Source organism: Maniola hyperantus, chromosome 14 (assembly GCF_902806685.2).
Source record: "Maniola hyperantus chromosome 14, iAphHyp1.2, whole genome shotgun sequence".
Taxonomy (NCBI): domain Eukaryota; kingdom Metazoa; phylum Arthropoda; class Insecta; order Lepidoptera; family Nymphalidae; genus Maniola; species Maniola hyperantus.
This window is the reverse complement of record NC_048549.1, coordinates 12,987,930-13,006,989: the sequence shown is the minus strand read 5'-3', so window position 1 is coordinate 13,006,989 and position 19,060 is coordinate 12,987,930. Positions and strand designations below refer to the sequence as shown.

General features: G+C 37.7%; 1 protein-coding gene across 1 annotated transcript in view; it reads right to left on the bottom strand.

Annotated features, from left to right (window-relative positions):
- The window catches only part of Ac76E (adenylate cyclase type 2 Ac76E), a 182,774-nt gene that overhangs the window by 163,307 nt on the left and 407 nt on the right, over positions 1-19,060 (bottom strand). The gene's annotated exons all lie outside the window — the stretch shown is intronic.

The window sequence follows — 19,060 nt, the reverse complement described above, 5'->3', positions numbered from 1 at the left end:
TGCTAGTTAAGAGTGAATATGCATCCTCTACACAAACACGCTTCATCTGAGGCTGCATCATCACTTACCAGCAGGTCTGATTGCAGCAAAACGCTGGTCTATAAATTAAAACAAAACATTTTCCGTTTGGTACTATTAGTAGCTTATATTAGTAGAATCATATAAGAAAATCAAAGCGTTCCCACGGAATTATTAAAAAACCTAAATTCATGCGGTCGAAGTTAGGGGTAGCAACGTAATAAAAGACGAGCGAAGCGAGCGCGTAATTTTTGGGATATTTACAAAAAAATCCCCTTTGGTTTGATTCGTGGAACCCCCCACCCCCACCCCTTGGCTACAGCCATGATCAGAATGAAATAGATAATGTTACAGTAGGCGCGTCGTTTGACGCTATTTGGCCTTTATGTGACGGCAACGCTATTCTAGAAAACTGGAGCTTAAGTGGAAACGAGTTTTCCGTTAGCATTTTGTACGACTATATTGTTATGATAAATAGCTGAATAAAAGTCAGGCGTAAAGAATATTTATTTGATAGTCAAATATTTTGATATCGTAAATGTGTCCTATTGGGACTGTTATATCATGTATGTATAAGACTGTATTATTTTGTCAAACTTTTTCAAATTTTCTTTGTTTACCTACTAAAATTTTGCCAGATTTTCTAGATTGTGCAGACATCAAAAATATTTCATATTGTAAACCGTTAAAGCAATAAATGAAACTTGCCTCAATGCAGTTTTATAATGGTTTGATGCTTGGACGATATCGTCCAAGGTTTGATGTAAACATTTTGCTGCATGTTCTTTCATGTTGTAAAATTCATCTGGATTGTGTTTGTTTTATTAATTCACTAGCTTTTAGCCGCATGATATAGGTATAAGCTGATGCCCGCGACTTTGTCCGCGTTGCTAAAATCCCGTGAGAATTCTTTGATTTTCCGGGATAAAAAGTAGCAATTATGTCACTCTCCAGGTCTTTAACTATAACCATGTAAAAAACGGGTGCATCAATTCGATGTTTTTATTTGTCGATATTTCAACCCAATAGCATGGGTCACGACCACGACCAGTGCCCGCGTTGAAAAATTTAAAAAAAAATTATTTTGCGGTCTATATCGATAATAACGTTTCCTCCGATTAAAATTTTCAAAATATAAGTAATTAATGTATAGAATTCGTCCAGTTACAGTTTTATTATAAGTAGATATAGATGATCAAAGAAAATCCGTTCAGCCGTTTGAAGATTATCAGCTTTTTTCTAGTTTCTTATTAGAATTATAAGACCGGTTATTACTATCCGACCAATAGGTACACATTAAGTACCTACTTAACCTAACTACGTCGTACCTACTCCTAGCACAAGCTTTACGCTTAGTTGGAGGGGAAAGGGGAATATTAGGCATGATAAGCATGGCTAATATCTTTTTTTTTCTAAACTATTTCAAGTTACTTTTGACCCCCTGATAACGCAGAAACTATTGAACCTAACCATGCACAATATTGCATTATATCAATTAAAACGTTTTTTAACACTTAAAATTTCATAAAATTAGTTTAGGTAAACGGCTGTTCAATACAAGTGTCTACCTACTAGTTATACATAAAGGTTATGCAAGAAATAAAAATTAAATTTTTCAACTAGCTTATGCTCGCGACTTTGTCCGCGTGGACTACACAAATTTCAAACCTCTATTTCACCCCCTTAGGGGTTGAATTTTCAAAAATCCTTGCTTAGCGGATGCCTACGTCATAATAGCTATCTGCATGCCAAACAGCCCCATCCGTCCAATAGTTTGAGCTGTGCGTTGATAGATCAGTCAGTCCGTCAGTCGGTCAGTCAGTCACCTTTTCCTTTTAAAAATTTAGAAGATATAAATAGTAGCGCAGATGATTTAACGTTGCTAAATATCTTTTGTCTGTGATGTTACCGGTTCGGTTGAAAAAAATAAACATGTCACTCAGTTTTCGGAAACCACCTGGTTGCGGTAAATAGTAAGGGCCATCACATGGAAATTAATCAGTTTTTCGTCAGCTGTACATCGCATGTAAATAGGTTGACAAACCGCAACATTATGTGACCCCCAACAACATCCTATAAAATCCTACAAAGTTTGTAACTCTGCTCGCTTCACTCACATTTCCTGTTCGTGTTTATTTTTTCTGTAAAATTAATGAAAGTTTTTATTAATAACTAGCTTATTTATGCTCGCGACTTCGTCCGCGTGGACTACACAAACAAACCCCTATTTCACCCTTAGGGGTCGAATTTTCAAAAATCATTTCTTAGCGGATGCCTACATCATAATAGCTATGTGCATGCCAAATTTCAGACCAATCCATCCATTACCTAGTTTAAACTGTGCTTTGATAGATCAGTCAGTCAGTCAATCAGTCACCCTTTAATTTAATACATTAGGGTAGTAGGTCTGTAATACTACTTACAGTTTATGCTATTGTACCATATAGGTACATTTAAGTGCTTACATTCGTGCGCATTCCTGGAGAGAATAAAACCAAATTATGGAAATACTTAATATACCTACAGTCTGTTTACGACTAGTACAGAAACAACCACAATCTTTGTTTACCCAACCCAGCAATATGTGATTCATTTAGTTTCCATCCATAACTCGAAAACAGGTCAAGCGATGAATGAATGGTGTCGTGTCGAAGCCTCCGGTGGTTGCGAGTTGTGACGTCACAACAGATACATACAGCAAAAATGTGACGTGTTCTATAAGCTAGGGTTGCCCACGGTAAGTCAATTTTTTCAGTAAATCGTGTTAGCTTTTTCTGACCAGTTTCATTCACTTTATGTATTAAGGAAAACCAACGGTTGATAGTTGATACGTCAATACATTACAATCTTTAGTATTCTTGATATCTAAAATAATCATCTCAACTGATTGACTGACTGACTGACTGAATGATCTATCAACACATAGCCTAAACCACTGGAATTAGAAACATGAAATCAATAAGAAATTTTTTGGTAATTCCACCCCAAATAGGAGTTGAAAGTTTGTATGAAAGTTCATCATTTTCAAGTTATGTCTATGAAAATTGGTATCTATGGTAATTGGCTTCAAATGGAATATAGCTACAGAATGTTATATTGGTGTTATATTGTATCACAATCATTGACATAGAATAGTAGCAATAATTTACAATCATCCCCGACACCCATACACGTTTGTCACTCATCAAACTCATAAACAAGACTGTTTCACTCATTGCTTGTTCGGAAAGGAATGATTTATTCAGAAGCTTCTATCATTTCGAAACAGGTCATGTGAAGTATGAATGGAGAATAGAGATGGAGTGATCGCGGCCAGCAGCGGTGTGACGTTACAATAAACGGAATATACAATACATGAAGCTATTGTCAAAGACTGACAGTATGTGATAAATGTACTTTATGTATTGAGCCAGGGTTGAGCAATTCCCCTATCAAAGCAAAATACGAAATCTCGGAGAAATTTTTGCCCAATCGATAAACTTTTTTTAAAATTTCAAATACATGTTAGCCCTTGACTGCAACCTCACCTGTACCCGTAGTACAAGATTTTACGTCTTACCAAACGGTGCTAGAATTCGAGAGTCGAAACACAATAACATCAAAGTAAACTGGACCTAAAGAGCCTTGAATTGAAGTCAAATATTCAATGCCACTGATTTTAATTTCGCAATGTTTCCGCTTGGAGCGCTGGCTGTAGAAATGTAGACAAACTTGAGCTTTAAAACAAGGCATTTAAGATCCAGTTTACTGTAACGCGGAAGTATTTCGACTCTCGAATTTGGTTTGGTTTGGTGAGACGTAAAATCTTGTACTACGGGTACTGATGGTACATGGTACAGTGCGACAAGGCTAACTTGGCGCGTGGCGAAAATCGGAACTAACGTTGCCGTCAAGTGTCCCCTTTGTTCTTGTTTGGATATTCTAGGCCTTTGTTCATAGTCTACTACGCTTGGCCATTACGGATCAGCAGACCGCACACACCTTTGAGAACATTATGGAGAACTCTCAGGCATGCCGGTTTCCTCACGATGTTTCCCTTCTCTGTTTTGCTTAACTCCGAAAAGCTAGAGGTGCGTGCCTGGGATCGATTAATTATTTGTCGAATCCCGATAGAAGGCTAGCGTCTTAACTCTTAACCACTAACAAAGCTATCACCCGCTTCGATCCTTGTTCATTTTATTCTAATTCATCCAAGCATAATTTGAGATCTCAGATAAATCAGTGTCCCACTGAACATACTTGTTCTCGTGTGTTTACGAATCCCGTTCTGTTTAAGTATCACAGCAGCATGGGGGTGCCATTACCCGGCAATCGACTTGACATTCATATTCAAGCAACAAAACGCGTCATCAAACAATTTCACGGCGCATTACAGCCAAACGGCCGAACGGTAGACGGTTACGACTGTAATAGTGGGAGAAGCAATGATTTAGCCGTATAACAGCTATATTATGCTGTCATACAACTATATCAAGTATATGTATTCATTTATCTATATATATGCAGGGTGTTACCAGAACTACTGGACTGAAATGGCATTGCAGTTACCTATCATGACGTAGACAGGTGCTAAGCAAGGATTTTTGAACATTCAACCCCTAAGGGGGTAAAATAGGGGTTTGAAATTTCTGTAGTCCACGCGAACTAAGTAAGTCTCGGGCATGAGCTGGTTAATTAATATTTCAAAAATCCTTACTTAGCCGATGTACGTCATATTAATAGCTATTTGCATGCCAAATTCAGCCCAATCCGTCCAGTAGTTTGAGCTGTGCGTTGATAGATCAGTTAGTCAGTCAGTCAGTCACCTTTTTCTTGTATATACATTTAGAAGATAATTTAAGTAGGCAATAAATTGTTATTACTTATTTCAGAGTCACGTGAAGCTACTCAGTAAATTCAGTCGGTACAATTACGCGGGAAAATTAAAACGTAATTGTACCGTGAAGGAGGCAATTTATACGGATCTAAATAAATCATATCACACGTTAGCTATTACCGGGATCGTGCGGGAAATAATATATTGACGACTAGCTGATGCCCACGACTTCGTCCGCGTGGAATTAGGTTTTTAAAAAATCCCGTGGGATAAAAAGTAGCCTATGTCACTCTCCAGGTCTTCATCTAAACTCATGCAAAAAATCACGTCAATCCATTGCACCGTTGCGACGTGATTGAAGGACAAACCAACAAATCAACAAACACTTTTGCATTTATAATAAGGGTACTGATATACATCTATCATATCGCAGACGTCCGATAAATAGTCGGTGGTCCGATAAATGGACGATAAGGTCTAAGGTCCAAAGAAATCCGTAAAAACTGGTAAAAACAAAATTTTAAATTCGTGAAACACATTTTGTATTTGACTGTACAAAAATGCCTCACGAATTGACCGTCCGTTAAGAAAGGATTTTTGAAAATTCAACCAGTTTTCAAAAATCCTTTCTTAACGGACGTTATAATAGTTATCTGCATGCCAAATTTCAGCTCGATCCATCCAGTAGTTTGAGCTGTACGTTGATAGATTAGTCAGTCAGTTTTTCCTTTTATATATTTAGATTCTTACACATTTCAGCGAGAAGCTACTTGCAAACTAAGGAAAACTAAAGTATCTATACCTAACTGATAATTATAATAAACTACTTAACTGAACAGCAATCTGTTACTATGGCGTTACCTGGCCGCCTGCCAAATGTCATATCCCGATTAAATTCGAGATGTTATTTCTGTAACTCCTATGTAACTCACACTCCAATGTAGCACTTGTAATGTCACCGTAAGATGGAAAGATTAATACGCTTTAGGAAAGTTAAAATTGTTCTACCTTAAGTGAAGTATTTAAAGATCGGCTATTTTAACGTTTAAACTACTTTCCATTATAAATAATATCTGTCCCGGCTGTACTCACGTGCTTAGTCGACGTTAGCCCGACTAGTTTCGAACCCATCCGGGGTCCTTTCGTGCGCGAACTGACTCCCTTGAAAAAGGGAAATTTAAAGATCTTTAGCGGCATTAGAAGACAGCTAAATCCACTAAATCTATACGTTTAAAAAGACTGGTCTTATCTGACTGACAGACCAACTGAACTATCAGCATAAACAGCTGAGGTTAGAACCAACATTTTGGTTGCAGATGGGTTCCTTTTATGACGTAGGCGCTCATTAAGAAAGAATTTTTGGAAATTGCATCCCTGAGGTGTTCAATGGGGGATGAAAGTTGTTATGAAAGTATAGTTATAGTTCGCGACAGGTCGAGATGGCTATTGGGGTATGAGGCGGGGGGACGTCCTGTACACCCGTACAGCGCCCGCACTCGCCCGCATCGGGTTAGCGCGAGGGATGTACGAGTGTACGAGGCGTCACCGGTTGCCACCTCGAACTGTCGCGAACTTAAAGAAGAAAAAAAGCTGTGGTAGCCTAGTGGTTAGGACGTCCGCCTTCCAATCGGAGGTCGGGGGTTCGATCCCGGGCACGCACCTCTAACTTTTCGGAGTTATGTGCGTTTTTTAAGTAATTAAAATATCACTTGCTTTGCTTAACGGTGAAGGAAAACATCGTGAGGAAACCTGCATGCCTAAGAGTTCTCCATAATGTTCTCAAAGGTGTGTGAAGTCTGCCAATCTGCACTTGGCCAGCGTGGTAGACTAGACCTATGGCCAAAACCCTTCTCACTCTGAGAGGAGACCTGTGCTCTGTAGTGAGCCGTTGATGGGTTGATCATGATGATGATGATGACATCAATCCTGAAAACGTTACACTTCTTGGGCAGTCGTATAAAAATGAAAATAAGATAAGTAGGTACTAAGAGATCTTGCTAATACTTACGATGTCTATCTTCGGATAGCAACAGAGATGGTAGCAATAAAACTCAGTCTCCGCCAATATAAACTCAATGCTGATTGCCGGTCGTTGATCATGAATGAAGGCTCATAAATTGAAAGATTTCCTCTCAACCAATGTCAAGTTTACAGACTTTGCGTACGCTTGTACGGGATATTATGACTCACCAAAGTTGATATTATTCGAGTGTCGAAAACCTTCCGCATTATAGTAAACTAGATCTTAACTACCTTGTTTTAATGCTCAAATTTGTCTACACATCTACAACCAGCGCTCCAAGCGGAAACGTTGCGAAATTAAAATCAGTGGCATTGAATTTTTGACTTCAATTCAAGGCTTTTTAGGTCAATTTTACTTAGACGGTATTGTGTTTCGACTCTCGAATTCTAGCACATTTGGTGAGACGTAAAATCTTATACTAAGCGTACCGATCCAGACGTACAGTGCGACAAGGCTCTCTCGGCACTTGAATGACATTGACAGGGGGGCGCTGTTGGAGAACAAAGGCTTAGACTATTCAAACAAGAACAAAGGGGACACTTTACGACAACGTCAGTTCCAATTTTCGCCACACGCCAAGAGAGCCTTATCGCACTGTACGAGGCATCCGTCTGACCGCGACGGTCGTATGTTGTCAAAGCATTTATGTGATCAGTCTATAATTGCTTCCACATCATTATCAACCGATAGAAGTCCACAACTTCCCTCTCTGGCTCTCTGGAACTTCCACACGCCACGGTTTTGCGCCGCTGCCATCCAGCGGACTGTCACTGGACTCCCTCGCTTGATTTATTTATTTATTTATTATTTGTACCAAAAATATTTACAATAAAGAGAAAAAGAGAGTAAAAGTGGACAGGGAAGCACTTATCTCTATGAGAGATATCTACCAGTGACCCTTGACAGTGCAAGAGGTTGTAAAGGGAGTAGAATAGATACAAAAAGAAAATCTCCTCTGATTTCTGATTTGATGACGATGTCTGTATGCGATGTTCGAATACTTAGCAACAGAAAATGGCAGCCTATGATGGCAGCAATAAAACTCAATCTCCGCCAATGCCAATATATAAAAGTCAATATTGATTGCCAGTCGTAGCTCATGAATGAAGGCTCATGAATCTGTAACTGACCGATTTCCTCTCGACCAATGTCAAGTTTACGGCCGCGAACTAAATCCGTCCACACGTACTGCAATCCGTCTGACCGTGTCTGACCGTCGTCGGTCGTGGTCGTATGTTATCAAATAATCTATGCGAACAGTCTAATGGGTTAGAAACTTCCAATATTGAATCAGTAAATATAAATGAATTAAGAGTGACTCTGAGCGTCCGTAAGAGGCCCATTTTGGACCCATAATATGTCATCATTGGCAAAAAAATAGAAGCTTCTACATGGAAAGCGTGCATGCACCTATGTGAAGTAAACTAAATCCGTCCGATGCCAGACGTTTGTGTATAATTCAAGCATCCATCCCGTAGACGTATACACGAGCCGTGCTGAACGTGTCAACTTTGCGTTTTGATGTTCCGGAGAGTTGGTGATCGCGCTTCAAAGCTCTATAAATTATAGTGAAAAGACTAAAAAAGGACTAAACCTTTTGAGTTAGTGCATAGTGATAAGTGAATGTGTACCTAGTGTAAGTACTGAAAGAACACGTGAACAAAGTGTATCTCTAATCAAGAAAGACTAAGATGTGTCAATAGACGATTTCTTAGTATATAAGATAATTTATAAGTTTAGGCTAAAGTAGAACTACTTATTATTAGTCACCAGCCGAAGCCCACGACTTCGTTCGCGTGGTTTTAGATTTCTGAAATCCCGTGGGAACTGTTTGATTTTCCGGTATAAAAAGTAGCCTATGTCAATCTCCAGGTCTTTGACTATACCCATGCAAAAAATCACGTCAATCCGTTGCTCTGTTGCAACATGATTGAAAGAAAAACCAACAAACCAACAAGTAAACAATCCGTCCGATGCCAGACGTTTGTGTATAATCCAAGCATCCCGTAGACGTATACACGAGCCGTGCTGAACGTGTCAACTTTGCGCTTTGATGTTTCGAAGAAGTGATCGCACTTCAAAGCTCTCTAAAATGTATTTCCTATCAGAATTTTTCGTCCGACGATGTATGTAATTCGGTGTGAATTTATTTGTCGTGCACCTGTTCTTTTTAGGGTTCCGTATCTCCACTCCAGAGTAGAAAGGATCCCTTACAGGATCATTTTCTTGTCTGTCTGTCAAAACTCGTCAAGAGAATCAAAATTTTGATAGTCAGGTTATGGGATTATAGATCATAGTGGTGATAATTTTAATTATGTAAACTTAAAACTAAAGCTACAAAACATGGGTACGTACTTCCCGTTGACCGAGAATCATAAAATTTGGCAGGTAGCAATGTTTTATAATATAAAACGATATTCATAAATGCTTTAAGCATAGTAATTTTCTACTATATGCAGATGATCTTAAAATATTTAAAACAATTGAATTACGAGATAATCATGACCATCTTCAGGCTGATTTAAATAGATTTACTAAATATTGTACAGAAAATAAACTTAATCTTAGCCTAAATAAATGTAAGCATATTACTTTTACTAAAAAGAGATCCGCTAGCGACTATACATATTCGCTCTGTGGAGAAAGTCTAGAGAAGGTTAGTAATATTAAAGATCTAGGAATAATATTGGATAGTAAGTTACACTTAGACACGCATATACAAACCATTGTAAATAAAGCTTTTAAAATGTATGGATTTATAATGCGGACCGGTACTAATTTCAGGAGAGTTGATACATATCTACATTTGTATAAATCACTGGTTCGCTCACAACTTGAATATGCTGTTTGTATCTGGAATCCCTATTATAATAAATATGTTAAGAGATTAGAAAATGTACAGAGAAAATTTCTACGGAGGATGCATTATAAATGTACGAGAAGCTACCTTCCTTATGACCAGCTTCTTGAAAAATACAATATACTTGACTTGCAGTCGAGGCGCAAACAACTTGAAGCTATGCTATTGTATGATCTGTGTCATAATAAATATGATTGTATTCCTTTGACTCGTAAACTTTGTTATAGAATTCCTGCCAGAAGTCATGTACGCAGCACTCTAACACACAAACTTTTTGCTACTTCAAGATGCCGTACAAATTCTGGTGAGAGATCACCACTATACAGAATGACACAGTCATACAATGCATGCTTCGGAAATATTGACATTTTTTCCTCTCGAGTGGGCTCTTTCAAGAAGCTGGTCATGAATTATCTTAGGAATAATATTGCTATATTACACTAAGCCTGTAGGATAATTAGAATTTAGATAGATGGTATGGTACTAATATATTCTTTATTTATATTTTATACTACATTTATATATTTTTACACATGTAAGTATATTAATTAATAATAATAATTATGTGGTTGACGTAGTGGGTAGCACGTATATTATTACTAAGTTATTTTATTACTGTTTTTTATCCAAGCACTGCGTGCTACTGTTTGTTGATCCGAATAAATAAAAATAAATAAAAATAAAAATAAAATAAAACAAGTAAAGGGTAAAATACGAAAACTGTATTTTTTGTACAACAGTAAAAGTACCTAATGGTAAAGGTAAATTAATCGTGGTATGTACCCGTTTTATACATTAAAATATTATGTCGTTAAACCAAGAAATAAGCTTAAAATAATTAATGGACAAAGTGTTATTTTTTGTACCTACTATGGTACGAATCCCTTCGTGGGCGAGTCCGACTCGCACTTGACTGGTAATTTTTAGATGACTGGGGCTGTCCATTAATAAAAAAGGGAGGAGGGGGTTTGGTAAAAATCACGAAAACGGGGTTATTTATTTTACGTATTTATTTTTCGTTAAACGCGCGATTTCTAAACCGAAAAGCAGCGTGATCGTTGACTAACTTGTCAAACTTAACTTAACTTAACTTGTAATAAAATCTAGATATATAAAAGGAAAAGGTGACTGACTGACTGATCTAACGCACAGCTCGAACTACTGGACGGATCGGGCTGAAATTTGTCATGTAGATAGCTATTATGACGTAGGCAAGCTAAGAAAGGATTTTTGAAAATCCAAAGGGGTTTGAAAGTGTGGTCCAAGCGGACGAAGTCGCGAGCATAAGCTAGTAAAATATTAAAAAGCTCCATCGGGCCCATAATAACGTGATGTCTCCGAGCTGCTCAACAATGCAGCACATCAAAAACACATTCAGTTCAGGATTCTGCTCAAACGGTCTAACAAGCGGCAATTTCTAAGGGGAGCAAAATTTATCGCTTCACAGCCACGTGGGAATCGAATGCAAGCTTGTATTAAGGCTGTTTTATACCGAAGCAACAACATGCGACAATGCCATCATCATCTCAACCCATCGCTGGCACATTACACTACGCGGCAGAAAGTAACATTGATGACGGACCCACGCCACGTGGAATGTAATGTACATCGGCTATTAGAATGACATTTTGGCTTTGTAGAGCGTTGGCGTTGTCTCTATCACTCATACCTATATGACGTTTTGTCGGTCTCAACGACAGAGACAATGCTCTAAGAATCTGCTATCTCCTTCTAGGTCGATATACATTACTTTCTGCAGCGTACTGTACTAAGTAAGCATGGGTCTCCACTCAGAATGAGAAAGGTTTAAATCATAGTCTACCACGCTAGCCAAGTGCGGATTGGCTCACCTTTGAGAATATTATGGCTCACTAAAGAGCACGGGTCTCTTCTCAGAGTAAGAAAGTTTTGGCCATAGTCTAACACTCTGGCCATGAGCGGATTGGTAGACTTCACACACCTTTGAGAACATAATGGAGAACTCTCAGGCATGCAGGTTTCTTCACGATGTTTTCCTTCACCGTTAAAGCATGTGATATTTAATTACTTAAAACGCACATAACTCCGAAAAGTTAAGAGCTGCGTGCCTGGGATCGAACCCCCGACCTCCAATTAGAAGGCGGATGTCTATCAGCTTGGAGATAAAGGTCAATATTATGCATTGTAAAATTTTAAACTAACTGCAGCTTTACGCTGTTACAGCATAGATGATCAAGGTTAGACTCATCAACTCAGTAGTTGTCTATTGTTCAAGATTATCTGGTCGATCAAGCAGGAAACAAACCGAATAAAAACGATAGGTAAGCATTATTTATTGCTGTCAGACATACTTATCTTTACCGCAATAAAATACCTACAATGCCTACAATGTGCATTGTAGAGTCTATAATCCGGTGTCGGAATAAAACTACGGTACGCAACAGGTCGAAATGGCAATCAGGGAGCGAACGCCCCGCACAATATTCAATTATTTTTTAATTTTTAGTGTTTGTGGTTACATATTGAAGTCGGTTTTTATTTATTTTTTGTAAAAAAAAATTTTTGACACAAAAAACGTGCGGTGCGCTCATTGGCACTACGCTCCGCGTGTCTTCACATGTTGTTATCAAGAAGAGGCTGCGCTTCGTCTTCACTAAGCTCTGCAGGTGTGTTTAGCGCCTTAGTGATGAGCTTTTAGGGTTCCGTCCCTCAAAAGGAAAAACGGAAACGGTCTGTCTGTCTGTCTGTCTGTCTGTCAAGAAACCTACAGGGTACTTCCCGTTGACCTAGAATCATGAAATTTGGCAGGTAGGTAGGTCTTAGAGCAGACATTATGGAGAAAAATCTGAAAATCGTGAATTTGTGGTTACAAAATGAGGTCTCTATTTTTAACGATGCGTCGTAGGACTTCGTAGTTTTTTATTTTTTGGACCCAACTTATTCTTCGTTGTTCATGGTGATTAAAATCATTAAATTTCGATGGGTGGTTTAGGTACCTACAGTAACGTAAATCTACATGAAACCCCGCGAAGACCCCTATAAATTTGTCGGCCAATTTGTCGTCGAACCGGTAATAAACACGTCCTAATATCATTTTTATTTTCGTACAATATACTCAATAACAATCTTTCTTAACCCAACATGTGGGTTTAAGAGTTTATGGGTTTGCGTCATGTCAAAGTGTATTTTTGCACAGTAAAATTTTTGTATAGAAGATATACAATGAACCAAAAGCTTAGTTTGCTGTAATCCGTAAAGTTGACTTTGCAATTGTACATTGTATTTGTGAGGTCTACATATTCTGCTGAGGATGCTCCGGTGTCGGGGCGAAACGTGCGTCGAGTGTGTTTTGGGATTTGTGTGGTGCTGCGTGGCGGTGGTGCGAATGCGTATTGCTTGCCTGGTAGCTGCATGCATGCAGCAGCATTTCGCTTGCTGCATGTTGCATCATACAGATTCGACCTTATTCAGCGGATTATAGGAAATTAAGCTTTTGGTTCATTGCACAGAAGAATTATTACATTAGGTACAGTACTACTACGCGACCATCAGCGGCTTCTCTCGATGAAAATAAAAATCCACTTTCCCGGGGGAATTTCGAATATCCAGCCTTATTCCTTACCAAACATTACAAAGGGAACCTCTGTGCAAAATTTCAGTTTTCTTTTTAGGATTCCGTATTTTAAACAAAATTGTAATCCTAATAGGGAATATTATATGCATAACTTTTTTTTATAATAACTTTTTAAATCGTTATAACGTTGTAAAAAATATTAATATTGTTGAAAATGCTCAAATTATTTTTAGGGTTCCGTAGCCGAATGGCAAAAAATGGAACCCTTATAGATTCGTCATGTCTGTCTGTCCGTCTGTCCGTCCGTATGTCACAGCCACTTTTTTCCGAAACTAGAAGAGCTATACTGTTGAAACTTGGTAAGTAGATGTGATCCGCATTAAGATTTTTACACAAAAATAGAAAAAAAAAACAATAAATTTTGGGGTTCCCCATACTTCGAACTGAAACTCAAACATATCACAATGATAAAACTAAAAAAATATAACGTACATTACCTACTATGCAAACTTCCACCGAAAATTGGTTTGAACGAGATCTAGTAAGTACTAAGTAGTTTTTGATTTATCGTGCAAAATGTCGATAAACTACGATTGTACTACGGAACCCTCAGTGCGCGAGTCTGATTCGCACTTGGCCGGTTTTTTAAATAAAATACTTATTGCTTTTTGTGGTATGAGGCGAGGGACGCCTCGTACACCCGCCCGTCACCCGCCCTCGTCGGCACCGGGCTAGCGCGGGGGCAGTGCGGGGCGTTCCCTCCCCCATTGCCATTTCAACCTGTCCCGCACTATACTTATTTTTGTTTGTTTACAAATTACAAGTCGACAAACTCTGTAAGTATAATTCAGTCTTGAAAGTATCCAAAATACTTTGACGACAGATTTTGTGTATATTCGCAGCGGATAATTGGCAATATTGGCCGTTTGCCCACGCGTGCCCACTCTACGTAGGTACCTATATCACTAGGAAACAACATTGCACAAAATTCTACGGGAAATCTTTTACAGTATATGTTGTACAACTGTGGAATGCTCTGCCCAAAGATATCCGGGATTCGAAATCCTTGCCCATATTCAAAAATCGTCTTAAAGAACTATACTTATCGATGCCATAATAGTTAATTTATTCGATCATATGTATAATATGTATGTCTTTTATAATATATGTAGGTATGTAGTTATATATATATATATATGTATTTCTATTATGGATTGTATATATATTGATATTTATAATAGTTATGTATGTATTACTGAAATAGTTAATTATATTATATAATATTATACTACTTCATTTTTCTGTATTGCGTGTAAGTACTATCCTACACACCTAGTTTCTCCTTTCACCAAAGGTTGCCTGGTAGAGATTGCTGTGAGCAATAAGGCCGCCTTTGCATACAATTATTTTTTAGTTTTAGTTTTTTGTAATAGTTATGTAATATTTTTTGTGTGCAATAAAGTATTTCTATCTATCTATCTATCTAGGAAAATTGTATTACGAGGACGTATAGTCTATGTGAAAATCCGGTCAAGTGCGAGTCGGACCTTGCTCTTTTTGGGTTCCGTACATAATTATGAACATCATATTTTGGGTGTATAAAATATTTCTTTTCCGAGATAAATCATCACAATAAACCGTCAAATTCATATTCCTAACTACCTAGTCTAGTTTTTAAAATAGAGTAATTTGTGCGGGAAAATATTTCAAATGTTAAAAAAATTAATTACGTCATGTGACGTCATTAATCGCTTTCCGTACAGCACAGCGTGAGCTTAATAATTAATCATTTTAATAATGAATAAAAATCATATTTTAATTCTAGCCCCATAAACTACCGCTATACAAAAAATTTACGTTTAACGTTAATTTATTTTATTACTACAGTCCAAGACTCTATTGTTAATTCTTATTAATCATACCTACCCATTATATTTTATCTTCTCCTTGTTCATTTGAGTATCATGCGCAAGTTTCTAGTTACTATCAAGATTAATTAAAATGATTATTCCTAGAAATATTACACAATCATCGGCATTATGTACGTAAATAACGGTGGTATATAAGTACAATGAATTGTTACAAAATGGTGCGAGGTTACAATGATTGACTTGTTGTGTGAACTAAGGAAAAATAAATAAACCCCACATCTTTCTGAGAACTATTTATTTTTATTATATTTTAATACACAAGTAGGTATCGTAAACTAATGTTTACTACCAATTAGGTAATATACATGGTGTAACCAGAACGTTGCTGGCAAAACGAAGGCTGGTGTGAGTACTGATGATTACTGATATGATACCACAAAAAAACCGGCCTAGTGCGAATCAGGCTCGCGCAATGAGGGTTCCGTACTACAGTCGTATTTTTTCGACATTTTGCACGATAATTCAAAAACTATGATGCATAAAAATAAATAAAAATCTGTTTTAGAATGTACAGGTGAAGACCTTTCATAAGATACCCCACTTGATATAGTCACTCACTTCGAAAGTTGAAAATACTAATTATTAGTTCATGACCACAATTTAATTTTTTTTTGTGCGATCTAACCCTAAATTTCCCCAAATGTCAGCTATAAGATCTACCTACCTGCCAAATTTCATGATTCTAGGTCAACGGGAAGTACCCTGTAGGTTTCTTGACAGACAGACGGACAGACAGGCAGACAGACAGACAGACAGACAACAAAGTGATCCTATAAGGGTTCCGTTTTTCCTTTTGAAGTACGGAACCCTAAAAAACGCGGAAAGAATATAAAAAAAATCCTATAATTTTGTAAAAGTTTACGATATATTGCAAATAAAACATCTAATTGACGCTAGAGGTCTACGAACGTTTCGTAAGTAGGCCCGCGTCGTAGGCGGGGCATTGACCTAAGTTTGGCACCCTATACATTGCGAGTTTGAAAAAATACTAAATCACTAAACCTACAAAATGAGGCAAATCGTTATTGATATTGGATTGTGTTTAGGTAGTGTAAGAATAACGCTAAGTTTTTGCTAGCGTTCTGGCTACAGCCTGTATAAAAAGAAAAGTTCTGACCATAGACTTATAATAACATTACGATGGTCTTGAACTATCTCTACTCCATGGTCGTGACTCACTGACTGACTCATCAGAGCCCAGCCCAAACACTTGGACCTAGAAAGCTGAAATTTTTGTACAGAGGTTCCCTTTACAATGTAGAGAAAGAATAGCACGTAAGACCAGATTTTTCGAAATTCCCACGGGAACGAAGCCGCGAGCGGTCGCTAGAAAATAACTAGGTATATTAGGAGTATTTTGAAGTCTCATCCATGACAAAGCGCACACCAGCGACTTTTATTATTATTGCAACAGTTTCTCATGTGTGTGCGTTCTTAAGATTTACAAATGGACAACAATAATAATAAGTACCTATTCATAATTTCACAAATGGACACGAGTTAAATTTCCTATAATTTTGAAAAAAAATCTACGTACCTACCTACTACTTGTCACTGTAGTGAGAAGGCCTTACTTCGTTTTATCTTTTTTGACGACCTCTCTGGCTCTGTGGTAAGCGCTGTGGTCTTGTTAGTGGAAGGTCCCGGGTTCGATTTCCAGCAGGGGTTTGGAATTTTATTATTTCTAAATTTCTGGTCTGGTCTGGTGGCAGGCTTCGGCCGTGGCTAATTACCACCCTACCGGCAAAACCTTGCCGCCATAGCGTTCCGGTACGATGCCGTGTAGAAACCGTGTAGAAAGGGAAGAACTGCCATACTCCTTTCAGATTAACCCGCATCCATCTTAGATTGCATCATCACTTACCACCAGGTGAGATTGCAGTCAAGGGCTAACTTGCATCTGTATCGATAAATTAAAAAAAAGTATGACCTGTCTTTTGTTGCAATAAAGCTTTAAAATATTTGTATTCTACCTACCTACCCCACACGTGCCTGAAATTACTTGGATTCTAGGTAGCAATGGCGTGCAGGTCATAGAGGCATAAATGCACTGCTTACCCCAGTTCTATTTAGCTCAATGCAAATTTTACATTATGACCTGCCAGTAAACAGGTTCCCCTAACTAATGCCTACCCTGGCTTCAAACCCTGTGCACGCCACTGGCGATGAATAGATGTTGCCAGTTTTTGCTGCTTCTTTCGTAGTGGAGGGGTGGGCGATGCATGTCGCATGCTGTACGTCGTAGCATAATATAGATTTGTCTGTTTTGGCGGATTACACCAAATTAAACTTGTAATTCCTTGTCAGCAAACTAACGCCTGCTTCTATCCAATTACTATTATTCAATACTATCGTACCGCAAGGCATCGCCAATGTCAATGCCTACCCTGGCTTCAAACCCTGTGCACGCCACTGTAGGTAGGTAAATGACTTCGGTCGCGGCCATTTACTTAGTATCTATCTTATCATCTAAGCCGTATTTAATAATCGTCTAAATTAAATTATTGATTACCGACCTATAAATAGGTAGGAACCTAGGTAGGTACTTAGTTCAAAAGATAATCGTTCAAAAAAATTAGTTCGCATGTTTAAACATTTTTCGTAATTAATTAATTAATTAGGTACCCACCTATTATGAACGGACGTTGCACTCGCGGATTGCGTCATGTTAGAACCGGCCATGTTAGGTCAAGATGGTAGCCATGTTAGTAAAAAGGAAGCAATTATCATGGTCTAATGTGTAATTCTTAAAACCCTTCTCTCTGAGAGGAGACCCGTGCTCTGTAGTGAGCCGGCGATGGGTTGATCATAATGAGAATGTGTAATAGTTTTTTTCAAATACATTTAAATGTTCTACGAAAAATTGTAGAGAGAGAAAAATAAAAAGAGGAAAGGGAAAGAGATAAAAATTTGGCTGTAAAAAGTATCTATAGGTACCTATCTTATTTTGGTTTAAAAAAAAATTAAAAACTTTTCAAATTAACTGTCGTCCTTTTGCTAAAAAGGTGGTTAACCCCAAAAAGCAGTTTTTGAGTTTTCGCCAAAAAAACCTGAAAATGTTGAGAAGCTGATGTTTCTAAAACAAACCGGCCAAGTGCGAGTCAGACTCGCGCACCGAGGGTTCCGTACTACGGTCGTATTTTTTCGACATTTTGCACGATAAATCCAAAAATGATTACGAATAAAAATAAAAAAGATGTTTTGGAATGTACAGGTAAAGCCCTTTCATATGATACCTCAAAATGTCGAAAAATACGACTGTAGTACGGAACCCTCGGTGCGCACCGATGGTGGAGTACTAGTCTTATTTTTTAGACATTTTGCATGATAAATCCAAAAACTATTATGCATAAAAATAAATAAAAATCTGTTTTAGAATGTGCAGGTAAAGCCCTTTTATATGATACCCCACTTGGTATAGTAATCTTACTTTAAAAGTTGAAAATACCAATAATAATTATTTGTCCATGAATATATTTTAGTTTTTTTGTGATTTAACGACAAATTCACGGTTTTCAGATTTTCCTTAACGTCTGCTCAGACCTGCCTACCTACCAAATTTCATGATTCTAGGTCAGCGATAAGTACCCTATAGCTAAGCGCTCACTAGAGAAGGTTTATTTCAACAGTACCTACTTAGTTGTCTATAGGCTGATATGATGATAATGATAGATGGATATAGGACCAAGGTATTTTAGTTTGATTTAACGTAGCATATTTTAGAAACATCGACTTTTCGGCGATAACTCAAAAACTATTTTTTTTGAGTTAGCTCTGTTTTAGCAAAAGCACGCAGTATAATGTACTTTTTACGCATGTTATTAGGTAGGTATTAATTGAGTGACTCATGCTCACTGAA